This window comes from Pongo abelii, chromosome 2 (assembly GCF_028885655.2).
Source record: "Pongo abelii isolate AG06213 chromosome 2, NHGRI_mPonAbe1-v2.0_pri, whole genome shotgun sequence".
In the NCBI taxonomy this organism is placed as follows: Eukaryota; Metazoa; Chordata; class Mammalia; order Primates; family Hominidae; genus Pongo; species Pongo abelii.
Window position 1 is genome coordinate 196442941 of NC_085928.1, and position 20667 is coordinate 196463607.

Sequence of the window (20667 nt, forward strand, 5' to 3'; positions counted from 1 at the left end):
TTTGTCAGTGACCTCGCATTCTATGTTTTAACTTCAGAGGAAACTTTGACCTAAACTCTGTGGATTTTTTCCATATTCACCAGAATCTTTGTGTTGCTTTGCCTGATGATACTAGACAACAACTGTATGCTATTTGTCATAATTTCCATGATTATTTAAAATATGAACTTCATCACACACTTAATTCTTTAATTTGACTTTAATATATTTTATGCCACTGATTTTCTTTTTTTCTTTCTTTCTTTTTTTTTTTTTTTTTGAGACAGAGTCTCGCTCTGTCGCCCAGGCTGGAGTGCAGTGGGGTGATCTTGGCTCACTGCAAGCTCCGCCTCCCAGGTTCAAGCGATTCTCCTAACTCAGCCTCCCTAGCAGCTGGGATTACAGCCTGGTGCCACCATGCCCGGCTAATTTTTGTATTTTTAATAGAGACGGGGTTTCACCATGTTAGCCAGGCTGGTCTCAAACTCCTGACCTCAAGTGATCCGCCCACCTCAGCCTCCCAAAGTGCTGGGATTACAAGCGTGAGCCACTGCGCCTGGCCTGATTTTCAATTGGGGATGCACCTCAGACTTACTTATGGAGTTATATAAAAATACAGATGTCTAGGACCGATGCCAGATTTACTGAATCTCTTTTTATTCTTGATATTTTCTTAGTATATGCTTGCTGTAATCTTAGTATATTATTATATTATGTCTCGGTTATTATATCTCAAGGTTTTTCCTCTCTAAAATTATGTTCTCCTATTTTACAAATCAGATGTAACATTCACTGACTTCTCTGAAAATAGGCCTAATCATTATTCTTAGAGATATATTGTCTGAAAGTTTATCTCAGAATGGCTTTATCATCTTGTTATGTGTGCCACAGAAGCACTCAAATGTCTCTGTCGGTTACATTATTCTTATTATTAACTCTCATTAGACCTTTACATTAGAAAATTATTTTAATAAATGAACCACAGACATTTTCCATTTTCTCTATCATTTAAGATACGTTTGTTTTTTTGTTGTTGTTGTTTTTGTTTCTGTTTGTTGTTTTTACTATTTACTCTGATGCTTGCCTGAAGATTCTGCTATCAGCTACAGGTCGGAGTTTGTGTCTCCAACAAAGAACCACCTCAAAGCCCCACAGAAAAGGACTGTACCATAAACTTCAAACTATTGACACCTCAAAGAATAGAGCTTGGGTTCAGGCTTCTGATGCATTCTGAGACACTCTCAGACCATACCAGTGGGCTGGGTCAGGATTTACAGAACTATTTTCATTTCAAGAGCATACGGGCTCATGAGATTGCTAACTCAAGATCCAGTGGAACAGAAATACTTATATTGGACTGAATAAACTGATGAGGAAAATCTTATTGCATTTATTGGTAGAGAATACTGTTGATGTTTAAATGTTCTCTTTTCCATATTTAAAAGCAAACAAGCACTTTCTTTTTCTTCTTAAACTCTCTGTAATCCGTAATGATTTAGTAGACTCTGCTCTTTCTTTTCATTTTTGTTTTGTTTTGTTTTTTGAGATGGAGTCTCGCTTTGTTGCCCGGCTAGAGTGCAGTGGTGGGCTCTTGGCTCACTGCAACCTCTGCCTTCCGGTTCAAGCAATTCTCCTGCCTCAGCCTCCCGAGTAGCTGGGACTACAGGCGCCTGCCACCAAGCTTGGCTAATTTTTGTATTTTTAGTAGAGACGGGGTTTCACTCTGTTGGTCAGGCTGGTCTCGAACTCCTGACCTCAAGCAATCCACCCGCCTCAGCCTCCCAAAGTGCTGGGATTACAAGCATGAGCCACAGCGCCTGACCTGACTCTGCTTTTATACTGAAATGTAACATTGTAAAATATTATTTGATTCTCACCGATTCCTCTGAAATCAGAAATTCTTAAGTGTCCTCACTTTTCACATCAATATGCTTGTTTGTATATGTTCAGTAAAAATCTGTCTTTTAAAAAAATCAGAATATAATTAGGAAAATCAAATATACAAGCAAGGCCTTTCCTGAAATGTCACATTTGTGAATAATCTCATTTAATGGAACTTAATGGGGCCAATACTTATAAGGTCTTCCCCCAGAAAATGGCCTGGTGCCTCATTCACAGAGTCCCAGCCTTACAGGAGTAAAGGCTTGACTGAGGCTGAAAGCTTCACGGCAGGACGGCTCACTTCTGCCTGTTGGCCAGAGACCACAGGGCCTCTTCATGGGCAGCCTGGGTGTCCTCATGACATGGCAGCTGGAATCGCCTACATCCACTCATCAAGGGAGAGAAGGCAAGGAGGAAGTTGCCATCCTTTTTATGAGCTAGTCTAAAAGTCACACCGTCACTTCTGCCTTATTCTATTTGTTAGAAATGAATCACTAAGGCCGGGCACTTGGTAGCTCACGCCTATAATCCTAGCACCTTGGGAGGCTGAGGAGGGTGGATCACCTGAGGTCAGGAGTTTGAGACCAGCCTGGCCAACATGGGGAAACCCCGTCTCTACTAAAAGTGCAAAGATTAGCCGGGTGTGGTGGTGGGCACCTGTAATCCCAGCTACTCGGGAGGCTGAGGCAGGAGAATCGCTTGAACCCAGGAGGCGGAGGTTGCAGTGAGCCGAGATCACACCACTGCACTCCAGTCTGGGCGAAAGAGAAAGATTCTGTCTCAAAAACAAACAAACAAACAAACAAATGTGAGTCACTAAGTCCAGTGCACACTCAAATGGGCATAGGAGAGAATTAAGCTCTACGTGTTGAAGGAAGGCGTGTCAAAGAATTTGTGAAGACATTTTTAAACCCACCACAACCACCTTCCAAAGCTCTAGCCCTTTGCATCATTCTAGGCTCCATCCTCACCTTTGGGTAATTTTATGATTTACTGGATGAAGCAGCCTTATAAACAAATAGCAATAAAACAAAGCAGATTATAATGGTTTACTATTGTAGAGGTACAAAAAGTGCTGGAAAGGACGTTCAATCCAACTGGAATAATCCAGGGGAACTTCATGGAGGAAGTGGCATTTGATATGAAAAGATGAGAAGATTTCGAGGGTCTAAGATTAGAAGCAGGAAGGAGAGACTTGCCAGGTGATGGGGCAAGGTGGATGTTGGTACAGAGGCAGGAGAAGGCGTATGTCGGGGCTGGGGAGCTGAGGACAATATAGTGTCACCGAAAACAGTGAAAATAAAACTGTGGAAGTTTAAAGAGAAGAATAGTGTGGGAAGCCTCATATGACAGGACCAGGACATCAGAAATCCAGGAAAGGTTTCTGAATAGGAGACTGGCATGATTAGACCTATGCGTTAGAAAGAACAGCCTGGTGATCCTGTGAAGATTGAGTCAGAGGGGGACAGGCATTTAATGTATTACATTATCTTAATAAACTAACCACAGGCATTTAGCAGTAGGAAGGCCCAATGGGAAGCCGTCCTAGTTGGTTGAGCAAGTGCCCTTTGACTCCATGGGGCAGCTCAGAGGCGCTCCATTGTGGCTGCACATTGGAGTCACCTGGGTGCTTCCAAAACTCACGGACGCTCAGTCTCCCCACCAGCGTTCTGATTTAACTGTGCAGAGGTGGGTTTAGGCACCCCGGCTGATTTTTATTTGTAGCCCAGTTTGAGAAGAGCATGACTGAGAAAGGGAAGTCAGGCTGATGTCTTCTCAGCTCCAGGCAAATTTGAGGACTACTACTCACTCTTGCCTCATTTTCTGAATTTCTCTTCTACCTTCTTCCTTGGGTCCTTGTCCTTCACTTCTGTGTATTTTTATGATTTTTAGGTTTTCCATGGTAGCACCGCTATTTTGCCTGACTATTCTAACCCCAAAATTGTTTCAAGATCTCATTAAAATGGAAGGAATCTGATCAGACTAATTCGCAGTAAGATATAAATGATTGATGACCCAAAACCCAACCTAAGGGTATTTGATTTTAAAGTTTTTTTCTAACCTTAAAAAAAGAATAATTTCACACTTATGGAAAAGTTACAAAAGAGATTTTCTAGATACTATCTTTTAAAATATATCAGTGTTATTCTCTCTTTTCACGCATACACACTCATACGTACACATGCATATTTATTTTTCGGAACCATTCAGAACTAAGTTGCAAGTATATCCCCAAATACTTCAGTGTGCATCTCTGCTATGGTTTGAATGTGCCTCCCGTCCCCCAATTTATATGTTGAAATTTAGTTGCCATTGTGATGGTATTAAGAGGGTAAGAAATCCAATTAAAACTCATATGTTGATTGGAGGTGGAGTCTAGGTAATTAGGATCAGATAAAGTCATCAGGGCAGGGCCCCCATGATGGGACTGGTAGCTTTATAAAGAGAGGAAGACAGACTTGGGCTGACACTTGCATGCACTTGCCTCCATGCCATGTGATGCCCCGCACCAGTTCCAGACTCTGCAGAGAGTCCCCACCAGCAAGAAGGCCCTCACCACATGTGGCCCCTACACCTTGGAATTCCCAACCTCCAGGACTATGAGAAATACATTTCTTTTCTTTATGAATTACCTAGTCTCTGGCATCCAGTGATAGCAACTGAAAATGGACTGAGACAAGCTCCTAAGAACAAGAGCACTCTCCTGCATAGCCTCAATATGCTTGGCCAAAATCAGTACCTTAATGTTTACACAACACACTTCTCTAATCTACAGCCTCCACTCAACTTTTGCTAATTATCCCAATAATATCTTTTATAGAAATACAACAACAAGAAGGCTGGGCTCAGTGGTTCACACCTGTAATCCCAGCACTTTGGGAGGCTGAGGTGGGTGGATCACCTGAGGTGAGGAGTTTGAGACCAGCCTAGCCAACATGGTGAAACCCCCGTCTCTACTAGAAATACAAAAATTAGCCGGGCGTGGTGGTGCATGCCTGTAGTCCCAGCTACTTGGGAAGCTGAGGCAGGAGAATCACTTGAACCCGGGAGGTGGAGGTGGAGGTGGCAGTGAGCCAAGTTCGTACCACTGCACTCTAGCCTGGGTAACAGAGCAAGACTCCATCTCTCTCAAAAGAAAATAAATAAAGAAAGAAAGAAATAGCAACAACAATGCCATCTTTCCTTTACTCCCTTTCCTTTCTGGTTTGGGAGGCAATACACAACCACACACGGCATTCATTTGTTATGTCTCCTCTCTTGGTCCTGAGACTGGGCACTTCACATGTGTTTGGCAGGAACGCCACGGAAGCAGTGCCGTGTCCTCGGTGCATCCTATCAGGTGGCACACAGTGCCCACTTGACCCAAGCAGTGCTGTTAGCTTCTGTCACCAGGTGAAGAGGGTTTCTGCCAGGTTTCTCATAAAGTTAGTAAGTATTTTGTCAGTAATTAGTAAGAATTGTATAGGGATACACTGTGAGGCCATATAAATATTCTGACCCTCATTAAACTTTCACTCATTTGTTCCAGCATCCATTGATGATTTTTAGCTGAATCCATGATTACTACGATGATGGCCAAATGGTGATTTTCTAACTTTATCATTTTTTTCTACACCTATTAGATGGATTTCTACTATAAAAGAGAGCTTTTCCTTCTCCTCAGTTTATTTACTTATTTATATAAACATAGACTCATGAATTGCTATTCTGTTCAATAGGTTGTAATAAATCAGTAGCATTATTTATTTTGATGCCCAAATTGATGCAGGTTTGGCCAAAGACAATCCCTTCAAGCTGGCTCAGAATTTTGACTTTTAAAAGAGGGCTTTTTTTAATTCAAATATGTCTCCACGTAGTAGGAGTAAGGTCTTGGGAGAAAACGGCATGGAAATTTTCGGCAGCGCGCCTGGTGCTGGTGAGCAAAGTGGCCTTTACCGTGTCAGCGCTCCTTCAACTGTTCCAACCTTTTGAAGCGTCTTCCTCCTTCCCTGTCCTAAAATGGAATTAAATGCTGGATCTTGGAGGCACCTTAGAGATGATTAGGTCCCTGGTTCCCAGACACTGATTGCCAAGGGCGGTGTGACTGCAACCCCTGGAGAGGTAGTTTCTCAGAATAGGTGCCCCCACCCTCACGCCAAAGGATTCGGATTCAAAAGCCAGACTTGGTGGGATGAGCCCTTTATGTGTGTATGAAGCCCCCCAGATGACTCCTGTGCTTAGCCAACACCCACTCTACTCCCATAAACACACACACCCTGCTTTCTTTTGCAGGTGAGAAATCAGTGACTCAGAGAGGCGAATCTGCGTGCTCTAGGTCATGCTGTGAATGTCAGAACTGGGAAGTTTCTTGCTCCGTTAACACTGGCTTTTTGCCTGCATTGTGCTATCTCATTACAGTTCTTTGAAAGCTCTGAAGTTTTTGGCTCCTAACAATTGTTCTCACAGCAGTAAGAATGAGGAATTTACTTGTAGGACAGACAATGTTTAAGTCAGGTGTTTGTAAACCAGGGGCTGTCTCTGCTCATGTACTTGATACTTACATGCAATGCAGTTGGTTTATTTTATGCTGATCCCCAGCGTTTCATCATTTAAACTGAAAAGAACAATAATACTTATTTATATGGCCACTATGAGCATTAATTTTAGAGATACTGTAAGCCTGGCACTTTTGCTAACTAAATATGCATTTACCACTCCCCCTACCCCAAAGACACACACACACACACACACACACACACACACACACACGCACTCTCTCTCTCTTCCCTAATTTCACTTAAGGAAGCACTTTCTGTTACCATTTCTCTCTCTCTGTTACCTACTGACCCCTCACTGACAATAACAGCAGTATGCCCTTTTGCCATTGAGAGACAGCTGCAAGATAAACAGATGCCACTGCATTATACATACATGTCCCCCTGAGACCATTCTGCACTGTAGCCACTACCTCATCCCCTGGGCTATAGGAATCTGACTGTTAAACAAAACTAACCTTTAAACATGTAAACTGTATCCACCTGATAACAATTCAGCCATACTTCCTTACAAATCTAGACCCGACCCAATATGTTAAAGGCTTTCTGGCACTACAGTGAAGGAAGGGAACATCTTTCAAACATGTTTATAAATACGAATAACAGTACAGGGTGCTCAAGATCTCAAGTGATCCACTGCTGACTTTTTCATTAGGTGGTCATTTGTTGAGCTTCAGCTCCCTTCCAATACCTGCCATTCATTCTCTTTATCAAGGACATCTGCAGTGCACGGCAGCATCATGGGGCAGGCCTCCTGAGACCCCAGCAGGATTCCATTTCTCCACCTTCCACTGCCATCCAACTTGCTGATGCCCAGGCCTCCAGAGGAGGAAGAGCTATCCTGTTGTTATGAGAACAAATAAAGCTAAGAAGTGGTTTGAGGTGGGAACAGCCAGGCCCTACAGACAGAGAGAGTGGTTAATAAATCTGTATTGTACTGAATTAAATAGAGCATCTTAAGCTACCTACTGGGGATGGAACAATGCAGAGACGCCTGTGTTTTTTAGTAACATTAGCAAAAGAGCTTAGCATCACTGCTAATTAAAATCACATCCACGTCTGGCTTCGGAATGCATAAGGCATCACAATAACTCAGCACTGAAGGGGCTTATATAGTGGTTTTAAAATAAATCCACACATTCTTTGCAGTGTGCTCCCTTCAATGCAGCCTCATTCCTCTCCTCTTGAATGTGGGCTATTCTGAGTGACTCACTTACCAATAGAATGTAGTGAAAACGGTGGAATATGACTTGCAAAGATATGTTGTTAAAGACACTACGCTTCTGTCTTGCTCTCTCTTTTGGATCATGTGCTCTTCAGGGAGCCAGCTGCCATGTCATGCAGACACTCAAGCAGCCCTATGGAGAAGCCACATGGTGAGGGGCTGAGGCCTGTTTCCCACAGCCATGTGACTGGGCCATTCCGGAAGCAGATCATCCAGCCCTAGCCAAGCTGACAGATGACTGCATCCCCAGCCAACATCTAGACTGGAGCCCCACGAGAGACCAACCCAGAGAGCCCACCCAGCTAAGCCACTCCAGAATCCCTGACCCCAAACATTGTGACATGATAAAAATGTGTTGTTTAAGCTACTAAGTTGTGTGGTATTCTGTTATGTAGCAATAGATAATTAATACAGGGCTCTTAATCTTTTCCATAGCAACCATGACAAAAGGTAGTGAAGGCTCAGCTTGCACCTCCCATTGACAGAGAGCTTGCTTCTTCACAGGACAGCCCCTTCTGTTGCTTGGCCAGTCTGTTATCAGTGCTGCTCATACTGAGCTGGTTTTGGCCTCTCTGTAATTTCCATCCCTGGTTCAAGATGTGCCTTGTGAAGCAAAGGTGAAGTTTCTCCTCTTTTATGTGACTGCCCTTCAGACAGCTGCAATTTGTGATTATGCCGGCCTCCTGTGTGCTCTTGTGCTGGCTAAAGAGAGAAGAAGGGGAGGCAGCACCTTTTCAGGGGCCCGGGAAAAGGGACATAGTCTGTGTATAGGAAAAAAGCAAAACAAAACAAAACAAACAAAACTGCTTTATGCTCTGTTTTGTACTCTCACAACATTTTTGGTCACCAAAATGTGTGGGGTTTTCCCCCACATCAAGCAATTCTCTAATTCTCTGTAGACTTAATTGTAATTGAATTACAATTTAATTCAATTCTGACAGTAACTAGAGTTAGTTCAGACCTCACAGGTTAAGGACCCAGTCCCACAAGACCACTTCTCACTTCAGACACCAATTGCGAATAGTAGGTCCCCAGGTTACCCGCAACTTCTCTCTGACCTGGCTACACGGAGGGTTCTCACAGCCGCCTCATTGGGTTTAATCGTTTGCTAGAATGGCTCACAGAACTCAGGGAAACACTCTACTTACATGTTTGGAAGATGTTCTCCCCTCCTTCACTGTAGTGCCACAAAGCCTTTACAATTTTGGTTGGATTCTAGATGTGTAAAGCAGTGTGGCTGAATTGTTGTTGGGTGGAAATCCCACTTATTACAAAGTATACAACTTGGGAACAGCCAAACGGAAGAGATGCAAAGAGCAAGGTATGGGGAAGGGGTCAGCTTCCTGCCTTCTCTGGGTGTGGACCCTCCCAGAACCTCCACGTGCTCAACAACCTGGAAGCTCTCGGAACCCAGTCCAGTTCTTTTGGGTTTTATGGAGGCTTATTGTTTACTTCATTAGCTATTAGTTATTAACTCAAACTTCTGCCCCCTTTCCCCTCTCTGGAGGTTGGTTGCGGAGGCGGTGGGCGGGGGGAGGGTGTAGTGGGACTGAAAGTTCCAACTCTCTAACCATATGGTGAGTTCCCCTGGCAACCAGTCCTCACCCCAAGGTTGTCCAGGAGCCTCCAGCCCTTGGTCATCTCACTCACATGCAGAATGACACTTTTCACTTATCACAAGGGGTTTATGAGCTGTGTGCCAGAAAATGGGGAGGGGTGGGAAGAGGACAAATATATATTTTGTATTATAGCCCAATGTCGTAGCCTGGAATTAGGCCACAGTCCTTCGTGCACCAATCCAAGAGGGCCTGGATTCTGGGAGGTTTTGAGAAATGGATGGCACCCGTCCTGAGCCACTAGATAGCAATCATAGCAGTAACAGTAATAATTAGTGCTGACATAGCACTTAAACAGGCTGCCAGATCCTCTTCCATGTGTTTTGTATGTGCAAAGTCATTTAATCCCCACAAAAGCTCAGAATTATTGCCCCTTTTCACAGAGGAGGAAACTATAATGCAAATAGGTTACAACTTGCCCAAGGCCACATAGCCAGTAAGCAGCAGAGCAGGATTTAAAGCGAGGCAGCCCAGCTTCAGAATACTCCTCCATGCAACTCAGTAGTGCCTTCCCTTCTGGATCTAGCTCATCCTAGAGCTGCATTGAAAGCTGTTATAGAAACAAAAACTGCTGCCATTTATTGAGCATCTGCTATGTCTCGGTCCCTGGGCTGAGTGCTTTGCACACACTAGAAAAACTAAGGCTCATGGTCAATGGAACCAATCATTTAACATTTATTTATCAAGCACAGACACTTTGCTGATCCCAGTGGGGACACAGTGGTGACTCAGACTTGGGTCCTGCCCTTAAAAATCTTTCAGTCCCGAAGCAATAAATTATGTACAAAAATAGCTAAGTTTGAGGCATAGAGCAAGAGTTGCCCTTTTGGAGAGGAATAGATAGAGCAATGTTATGGTCTAAATGATCATGTTCTCCCAAAATTCATGTTAAAATCGTAGCTTCCAAGGTGACGGGATTAGGAGGTTAGAGCTTTCGGGGAGGTAATTAGGTCATGAGACTGGAGCGCTCCTGAATGGGATTAGTGCCCTTATAAAGAGGCCCAAGGGAGCCCATTTGTCCAGTTCACCATGTGAGGATGCAGCTAAAAAATGGTGCCATCTATGAACGAGAAAGTGGGTCTCACCAGACTCTAAATTTGCTGGTGCCTTGATCTTTGATGCTCCAGCCTCCAGAACTGTGAAAAATAAATATCTGCTATTTGTAAGCCACTCAGTCTATGGTATTTCGTGACAGCAGCCTAAAAGGACTAAGACAAGCATGACCCACGAAGAGAGCTGGGGCTATAGGGGTGTTACCTGAGTAGGCTTTATCTGAACTGGTTCTTGAAGGAGGATATGGTTGGGGAAGGTAGAGGTGGGAGAAGGGCACTCTAGGAAAGGAAACAGGACAGGAGTTAAGATGAGAAGAATGAGGCTTCACTCTAACCAAAGACAGAATGATGAGATAGAATGATGGAAGCGCCATACTGGGGTGGTTTTTGTCTAATCCTATGCCTAACATGTGATTTTATAGGAGCCCATGGTCTTGAGACTGCTGTGGGTTTGTGATTTCAGCAAATCTATCCCAGGCTGGAAAAGCAGAGGCCCTGTGAGGCCTTCATCTGGAGCAAATGAAAACCGTCAGACCCTCAGAGCCCCCAGGACACTCATTTATCATGGTAAGAAATATTAATATTAATAAGCCCTTCTGCTTGGTACAATTTCTTGTCATCACCCTCTTCTCTCACCCCTGGCTGCCACCACCACCAGTTTCCATTTGGAGAATCAAACTGGCAGCAGAGAGTCACACTTCTTGCAGATCTGTTGGACACACACACATAAATACTCACGGCAATCATTTTATGTCTAATGAATGGGAAGTGAGGGGTAGAGGTCCTGACTGCACAGTGGGAGATTTGCAAGCTGTTTTGCTGGGATTTCCTCTCGCCTGTGGGAAAGAGGGAAAGACATGACCCTACCAGCTTCCTGCATGTGATGTGCCTGCATGCACTGGGGGCAAAGTCATGACTCTGATCCCCAGGTCGGGGGAAGCCCTTTCCAAAGGGTGGGACATGCTTTTGGAAACTTGTGCTTTCTGAGATCTCAAAGAAGAGGCAAATTCTGATTTCATGAGGGCTGAAAGTTGTACAATTTGGGGACCTTTTTAAAGAAAAAGAATATCAAATTATGAATACAAAGTGAGGCTTACAAAATTTTTTTAGAGTGGAGGTCTCGCTCTGTCACCCAGAGTGGGCTGCAATGGTATGATCATGCCTTACTGCAACCTTGAGTTCCTGGACCCAAGCAATCCTCCCACCTCAGCCTCCCAAGTAGCTGGGACTAGCAAGTGTGTGTCACCATACCCAGCTCAAAGCGAGATTTGAAAGTCACTATTTATTTAGAATGATTAAAGAAATCACAACCAATTTTAAATCTTAAAAATGCTTATAAATACCATGAATATCACAAAATTCAGAAAAATGTTTTATTAACTGCCTGACATATGACTAAAATATATTTTTCTACTTTTCTGGGTCACACACTCTCTAGATCACTTCTTCAAATGGCAACAATTTTGTAATAGTTCTGGAGAGAGAAGACAATTCAGTCTGATGTCTAGCATGTTTGGTTCAAATTATTAATATTTTCTCATTGATTTTTTTCAAAAGTTTCTTTTAGCTTCACAACTCATTGTTAAACATGCCATTTAAATGTTCAGGATTGTTGTAAATTTGGGGAAAACCTTTAACAAAATATCTTTCCCATATGATTGCAAGACTTCTGCAGCTATCTCCTTAAACACTCTTTGAATTAAGAATTACTCATTGAGATATAGATCAATGGAACAGAACAGAGCCCTCAGAAATAACGCCGCATATCTACAACTATCTGATCTTTGACAAACCTGAGAAAAACAAGCAATGGGGAAAGGATTCCCTATTTAATAAATGGTGCTGGGAAAACTGGCTAGCCATATGTAGAAAACCGAAACTGGATCCCTTCTTTACACCTTATACAAAAATTAATTCAAGATGGATTAAAGACTTAAATGTTAGACCTAAAACCATAAAAACCCTAGAAGAAAACCTAGGCATTACCATTCAGGACATAGGCATGGGCAAGGACTTCATGTCTAAAACACCAAAAGCAATGGCAACAAAAGCCAAAATTGACAAATGGGATCTAATTAAACTAAAGAGCTTCTGCACAGCAAAAGAAACTACCATCAGAGTGAACAGGCTACCTACAAAATGGGAGAAAATTTTCACAACCTACTCGTCTGACAAAGGGCTAATATCCAGAATCTACAATGAACTCCAACAAATTTACAAGAGAAAAACAAACAACCCCATCAAAAAGTGGGTGAAGGATATGAACAGACACTTCTCAAAAGAAGACATTTATGCAGCCAAAAGACACATGAAAAAATGCTCATCATCACTGGCCATCAGAGAAATGCAAATCAAAACCACAATGAGATACCATCTCACACCAGTTAGAATGGCAATCATTAAAAAGTCAGGAAACAACAGGTGCTGGAGAGGATGTGGAGAAATAGGAACACTTTTACACTGTTGGTGGGACTGTAAACTAGTTCAACCATTGTGGAAGTCAGTGTGGCGATTCCTCAGGGATCTAGAACTAGAAATACCATTTGACCCAGCCATCCCATTACTGGGTATATACCCAAAGGACTATAAATCATGCTGCTATAAAGACACATGCACATGTATGTTTATTGCGTCACTATTCACAATAGCAAAGACTTGGAACCAACCCAAATGTCCAACAATGATAGACTGGATTAAGAAAATGTGGCACATATATACCATGGAATACTATGTAGCCATAAAAAATGATGAGTTCATGTCCTTTGTAGGGACATGGATGAAATTGGAAATCATCATTCTCAGTAAACTATCGCAAGGACAAAAAACCAAACACCGCATGTTCTCACTCATAGATGGGAATTGAACAATGAGAACACATGGACACAGGAAGGGGAACATCACACTCTGGGGACTGTTGCAGGGTGGGGGGATGGGGGAGGGATAGCATTAGGAGATATACCTAATGCTAAATGGCGAGTTAATGGGTGCAGCACACCAGCATGGCACATGTATACATATGTAACTAACCTGCACATTGTGCACATGTACCCTAAAACTTAAAGTATAATAATAATACTAAAAAAAAAAAGAATTTAACAGATGCATTTCGATGGATACAAAGAAGACATTCTAGGTTAATAAATAACTTTTGTAATATGAAAAAAAAATAAAAAGTTTAAGAACAAAAAAAAAAAAAAAAAGAATTACTCATTGATTCATTGACCAGTTAGTCATCCCCGTTCGCATTGTGGAGACACATGAGGAGTTGTATGTTATCCTCAGAAGTGCCAGTTTCATACTGAGACAGTAGGAAATGTAAATCTTTCTCCAATGTGTTCATATGATTCACTTCTCTTCATTAACTGGACTATTAAATGATCTGGGAGTCTATTCACTATTATTCTATTGGAAAGTTATCTCTTCCTTTTACTGAATTACTGCTTTTGATGCAACTAAACAATATTTTATTGTAATTCTATCCTTGATGTCTGAATAATTTCTATGTATCTCATTTCTTTTCTCTTTTGCTCCATTAACTTTTTCTCTGAAATTTCTCTCTACACTTAAAGATGACAAAAGATTATACCCATCATAAATGCCAAAATTGGGAGTCTGTACTCTTATTTCTTTTCTTGAAATGTTCCAAAAATGTCATTCCAAATTGAATTAAAATGGCTTGTTGAGTTTTATAAACTTGTAAGTAAACACCTTGCTTCTTATTTGTCTTTGAATTTCTCTTCCGAATCTTCAAAAATACATTTTTAAAATTTATTTTTATTTTATTTTATTTTTTATTTTTTGAGATGGAGTCTCTCTCTGTCACCCAGGCTGGAGTGCAATGGTGTGGTCTCAGCTCACTGCAACCTCTGCCTCCTGGGTTCAAGTGATTCTCCTGCCTCAGCCTTTCGAGTAGCTGGGACTACAGGTGCTTGCTACCACACCTGGCTAATCACACCCAGCTAATTTTTGTATTTTTAGTACAGACGGGGTTTCACTATGTTGGCCAGGCTGGTCTTGAACTCCTGACCTCATGATCGACCTACCTTGGCCTCCCAAAGTCCTGGGATTACAGGCATGAGCCACCGCGCCCGGCCTACATTTTCTCAAAGATTGTTGTATCTATGTGTCAAGGCTTGAACAGATTTATAATGGTAGACCAAAGGTTACCTGTAAATATTACCTGAGTGCCATAAGACACATTCATGTTAAAATGAAATTTGGGTCCTACACATTTTGAACAGAAGTATTCCTGGAAGCCATTCCTATACCAGACAGCCAGCGGAGCACGTTGGCTCACACCTATAATCCCAGCACTTTAGGAGGCCAAGGTGGGCAGATCACCTGAGTTCAGGAGTTCGAGATCAGCCTGGCCAATGTAGTAAAACCCCATCTCTACTAAAAGTACAAAACTTAGCTGGGCGCAGTGGCTCACGCCTGTAATCCCAGCTAGTAGGGAGGCTGAGACAGGAGAATCACTTCAACCCAGGAGTCAGAGGTTGCAGTGAGCCAAGATTGTGCCACGGCACTCCAGCCTGGGCAAGAGAGAGAGACTCCATCTCAAAATAACAATAACAACAACAACAACAACAACAACAACAAACCAAAACCTATACCACACAGCCAATAACAACTCATCTATACATGAAAGTGACAGTGATTTCCAAACGCATAATTACATCCCAATAGATGTAAATTAATATGTGCCAATTCAACCTCCCCTTAACCAATATACCCAAAATGCCCATGGACACTACAACACTGTCTGGCATCAGTGAGAATATTATGGAGAAGTTGCAATGGAAAGAAACAGTGGTCTTAACCAACTGCAGTAAGTAGTGTTTACTTTTAAAGAAGTGCTCAAAAAATGATGGGAGCACCATGAAAAAGCTCCCAATGGCCAAATCTGGAATCGTTTGAGCAATGACGATAATGACTTGTATTCATTCACTTCTTCTATTTAGTGATATAAATAAAATAATTGATTAAATAAAGAAATGGGGGAGAAGGAACAGTTCTTCCTTATAGAAGATTTCAATTAATACACATGGAAAGGTGGAAATGGAAAAATCATCATCTGGCAAATACCACGGTAGTAATTTTTATTGGCAACAGTCACCAATGAATACGAAAATCAGTGGGTAAAGTATAATGATAAAGAGCATATTTGTACCAGTATCAATGCACCTCTTCATCTGATACTTATTAATTACTGGAGGGAAACCTCAAACTTCACAGAAGAGAAACCTGAAGATACTGTCTCTATCAAGTGGTCTAAGTTAACATCCCTGGTAATGACACATATCAACATCATGTGCCACCTGATATAATGCCTGAAAAAGATGTATCACAGTCATATAAGTAAAATATTTAGGGATCCAGAGGTTTCAGACATGCAGCAACATCCCCCAGCATCCCCCAGAAATAAACGACAGGTTACTGCATCTCACCTCTTACCATTAAGAAAGAAGCCCCATGCCTGGGAGGCCTCTTCAGGTTCTAGAGGCAGTAGTTAGTGATATTGCTCTGACCAATTTACCAGGTAACATGGAAGGCTGTCAGCTCTGAGTCACAGCAGGTATAAGATGAAATGCCGTACTGCTTGGGCCAAATGATTGAGCAGACCCTATTGATATTAGTTATCTGTGGTGGAAGAATTCACTATGTGGAGCTTATGGCAAGCTCCAATAAGAGAATCATAACGTAGACCCCAGAGTCCTGGATCAAGGCCATGCCATCTGCAGAGGAGACCTTAACATTATTTGAAAAGAGCTCCTGGCATGCCACTTCCCTAATAGAGACAGAGCATCTGACAAGTGACCATGTGGCCAAAGCTACCCAGCACGAGCTAAGAAGTATCTAACCTACCAAGCCATAAAGTTGGCAAGCTGGAAACAGTACATCTGGGATTAGATGTGAGCAGGGCCAGAGGGTGAATGTAAGCTGTACTAATAGATGGCCCAGACCCCAGGGCATCCATCACTGTTGTACCAATGTCTCTCCCTTAGACAAAACTTGTGGCCACATGGAGTATGCCTTACAGCCAAGCTGATGTAGGGGGAAAAAAAGGGCTGAGATTGGTTCAAGGAAATGTAAGCTTGGTTTGGGGGTGCTAGCCAAAAATGGACTGCTGTGGTACTGTAGTCCCATTCAGGGTGGTCCCAAAAAACAATGGTAAAGCGGAATCCTCTCATTAGACTGAGCACATGGTCATTCACTTTGTGTGGGAAGAGAAGTGTCCTGAAGTAGGAATATGTAACTCAGGGCTATGAAAAATGACTAGGCTGGTTGGCCAGGGGCCTGAAAAGGGAAAGAATGTAAGACTGGGGACTGGGGACAGAGCATGTAGATGGACCTACGGGAGTGGGCATATGGAGTCAAGACCTTTGCAATGCACTAGGGAGCACCTACCATGGAAGAGGCACTTCACTCTGTGAAGATAGGGTTCCTTCCTTTACGATGTGGTTAACACCCTAAATCAAAGACTTTTATATGAGTTGGTGTCCCCAATAGGTAGAATACATGGGCCCAGGAACCAAGGAGTAAGACCAGCATTCCCAGTGTCACACTTGACAATTAATGCTTGTCATTGCTGCAACATTAGGCTCTGTGGGTCCAGAAGTCCTGGTTCCCAGAGGGAAACACTTGCACCGGGGGACATGGTAAGTGTCCCATTAGAATTTAAGCCTTGGCTGCTGCTTAGTCACCTTGGGCTCCTCGTGCCAAAAGACGAGAAGGCAAGGCCCCCATGCTAGCTGGGGTGATTGACCCTGATTGTCAGGGGAGTAGGGCTGCTGTTCCACAGTGAAGGCAGGGTGGAATAAGGCTGACACTCTGGTGATCTGTTGGGGGCTTTTCTTTGTGCTCTCCTGCCTACTTTTGATGGTAAATTGGTGAGTGTAGCAGCCATGGCTTGAGAACAGCAAAATGATCAGAAACTTGGGGATGACGGTTTGGGTCATCCTACCAGGTTAGGCACCTTGAATAGAAAAGGCAACAGTAAGAAGAGTATAAAATGAGTGACCTTGAGGCCAACTTCAGCCACTCAGGGAACACACCATCCCTCTAGTCTTTATCTTGTAAGTGGTGAAGAAACCAACCAGAAATCCAGAAGAGCTGTTCCCAGGTGGATTGGACTTATACAAAGCCAGTAGATTTGATCAGTGCAAGATACGGACTGTAGAGGATGCACTGGTGCATCACCCAGATCTCTCCTTTTAGGGCCAAGGCCCCCATTTCCTTGGCTGCCGTGAATGTTGGCTGCTGACTGCTCACATCTGAGCCTTCTAGGAATTGCCCTTCACTGAAGGGAGCTACTGGCCCAAAAGGCTGAGGACCCTTGCCTCAATTTGGGACAATTCAGAAGGCCCATCTCAGCTCCAGAGCACCCTGGTAGAAATGACTGAGGCCTTTGTTGCTTCTGCATTGCAGCTCAGCTCTTCTCTCTGCTCATTCCGGCTCCCTCACTCCCTTACAGTTGTTCCCAAGAGCAGGCAAACGAACTTCCCACACACAAACACCTGTCACAGAATCTGTTTCCTGGGGAGCCTGACCCCAGGAATCCAGAATTTTCTCCATGCTCTTGACATGAGTTAGGGGTGTTTGCCCCTACATGCAATGGTTCAACTACTGTAGACGAGGGAGGATGATGTAAAGCAGAGCTCCTACTAACCCTGCATGAGCATATAGGGTGAGCAAGACATCAACCTTAGGGGTTTAAGTCACCTGAGATCTGATGGTTGTTTGTTACCACAGTACAGTCTAACTCTCCTGACTGATACAGAATCAACACAATGATTCTGCCTTCAAAAATTTATAGATTCTGGTCTCCATTCAGAAGTGGCCAATCTTAATGCATAAAGCAAATGTAGGTCTGCGCTTATGGCTGACAAACTAGAGTCAAGCTAGAAAGAGTCAAATAGAGTCAAAGAGGCTAAGTGTCATCATTGGGGCCTTTTTTAAAAAATTTAATTTTAATTTTTTTTTGAGACAGTCTCGCTCTGTTGCCCAGGCTAGAGTGCAGTGGCACGATCTCAGCTCACTGCAGCCTTTGCCTCCTGGGTTCAAGCGATTCAACCGCCTCAGCCTCCCGAGTAGCTGGGATTACAGTCATGTGTCACCATGCCCAGATAAAATTGGGGCTTTTCTTGAGCTTGACTGAGAGTTGCAGGATGGAACTCAAAGTTGCTTGGGTACTTGTTGGACAAGTCTGGAACATGGGGATGAATTACCAGACAGCAGGTCCTGGTTAGAATCGGTTGGGTAATTTACATATGTTTTCAGGTCACTGCCAAGCCCTTTTTGCAGGAAATCCAGATGGGTCTGGACTCGAGTGAGGAGTGAGTCATCAATGCCTGTATCAATGAGAAAAATAAGGATTAGTAATTCAGCGTTGGGTTCCATGTGTTTTTTTAGTGGGAGGCATGAATCCAAGACAAAGGCCTTGGCACTACACAGTGCATTCTTTGACAACAGCTCTTGTTAAGGACCTTTCCAAGGAGTTTTAAGCAGTGATTGTTGCTGATGAAAGTTGACCAGGCAGGGAGCCTTACATTATGGTCGTATCTGTGTAGGTGGGTGGATGAAATGTCTTGAGCCTGTGAATGATTTCTGACACCCTTGTTAGTGTCCTGCAATATAACACAATGTTATCTGGCTTAGGAATGTGCTACTGGCCTTAGCTGCTGAGGAAGAAACCAGAGTGTCATCTGCTAATATTTCATGAGAGTTAAGTTTTGGGAATTTGTTTTCTGTCTAATCAGAGCCATGAGCAGTACATCTGTCCTCTTCAATCCATTTCTGCACAAGTCTTGGCCAGTTTATTATTTTTAATCCCATTTTGATATTTTATTACCTCTGCTGACTGCAGACAATGTGGGCATTGACAACACTAAAGATTCTGTAGGCTTTACAACTTTACGAACCAATCTATCAAATACGTGTCCCTATGATTGTAGAGTATTTTAAACCTAGTGATGAGATTTTCTGGAGGTCTTTTTCTGGTCACCATTGTGTCAGCCTTGGAACATAGATATGTTTCTACCCATTTTGAAGAGACATATAAATTACTAAAACATGTCCACACCAATAGCATTTTCTTTATCTGGATAAATTTAGCTTGAATATTAATTATAAGTAGCCCCTAAGGAACAGAATAAACTGCTTTCTTTTTCTTGAAAGTTCTCTCCTTGCTCCCTTCTTGGTTGTGAGCCTGATAAGTAGGTCTGCTTTTATTATACTGTTTGTCCAGACTAGAACATTTTGGAACGTACCAGTCAAGTCTCGTGTTTCCTAACATCCCCTCTCTTTTCATGTGGATTATGTCATGGGCTACATAAGCAAGGTGGAGGAGGCAATTAATTCCTTTCAGCCAATCAAGAAATGGATGTAAAAGACACTGCCATCTCCAAAGGTTCTGCTCTGAGTCTGAGACCTTATCCAAAATCTTCTCAGCTGATGTAGGAAGAAGACAAATGCAGTCTGAGAATAACCAAAGACCTTAGCTGTGCTATTATCCAAAGCAAACATCTTTTTAGGTAACACGTCCCCAGAAATCTTAATTCCTCCAGAAGTTCCTCCATTGTGATAAACTGCTCATGGACACAATATGGGTCAGACTCTGAAGAACTAAGTATACCCAGCTCAGGTAAGGGCAGCAAACTTGCTCCCCCAGGAGGCCAAGCACTGGTGCAACCTCCTGTGCAAAACAGATTGCATCCCAGAGATCAGTCCCGTTCTTTCTCTCTTACACCAACACTTCCCACAGAGTGTTAGGCACTGTGCTAAGTCTTTCACCACAACCCTGAAGGTAGTATTATCTCCGTGGTACAGATAAGAGAAATCACAGAGGCCAAGAGGCTAAGTGAGTTGCATTGGCTGAGCCTGGATTTAGGCCCCGGTCCATCTGCCTCCAAAGCCTTTGCACCTCACCTCTCTGCTACAGCCCTTCCTTTCTATGCACAATGGCCCCCTTTTTGCAGCACTAGTATGATCAGGAGACACACAACCTGTGTGTCTAGGGATTACAGCAGCAGAAAAAGAAATATTTTAATTCATCTAATTGTTTATTCATTCCCCAATCCATTCACTTAACAAATATTTGTTGAATTGTTACTATGTCCGACACTGAGCTAGGTGCTGAGGTAGAGAGGTAAACACTGAGGAAATGAGACACTCAAAAAACAAACACACAAATAAATACATAATTACAAACTGTGATAAATTTGGGTAAAGAAAATTTTCTTCCCAGTGCTTTACCATCTGCAGCAGCAATGTTGGAAAAGCAATTTCAGTTGTGTAGTTCGTGAATCAGAACTGAAAGAAGCTCTGCTGCAGCACTATTCAAAATAAATATAATGCAAACGACATATATCAGGGTAAAT

General features: G+C 42.8%; 1 long non-coding RNA gene across 2 annotated transcripts; it reads right to left on the reverse strand.

The window, feature by feature from the left end:
• Positions 1 to 5580: 5580 nt before the first annotated feature.
• On the reverse strand, positions 5581 to 9186 carry LOC112132738 (uncharacterized). Of its 2 annotated transcripts, XR_008523469.2 has the most exons (6): positions 8769 to 9186; positions 8093 to 8322; positions 7613 to 7753; positions 7087 to 7236; positions 6402 to 6454; positions 5581 to 5854 (listed from the first exon to the last, which is right to left on the reverse strand). It is a non-coding gene; the product is annotated as an uncharacterized LOC112132738 (long non-coding RNA). The 2 variants fall into 2 exon arrangements; XR_008523470.2 differs by lacking the exon at positions 8093 to 8322.
• Positions 9187 to 20667: the final 11481 nt, after the last annotated feature.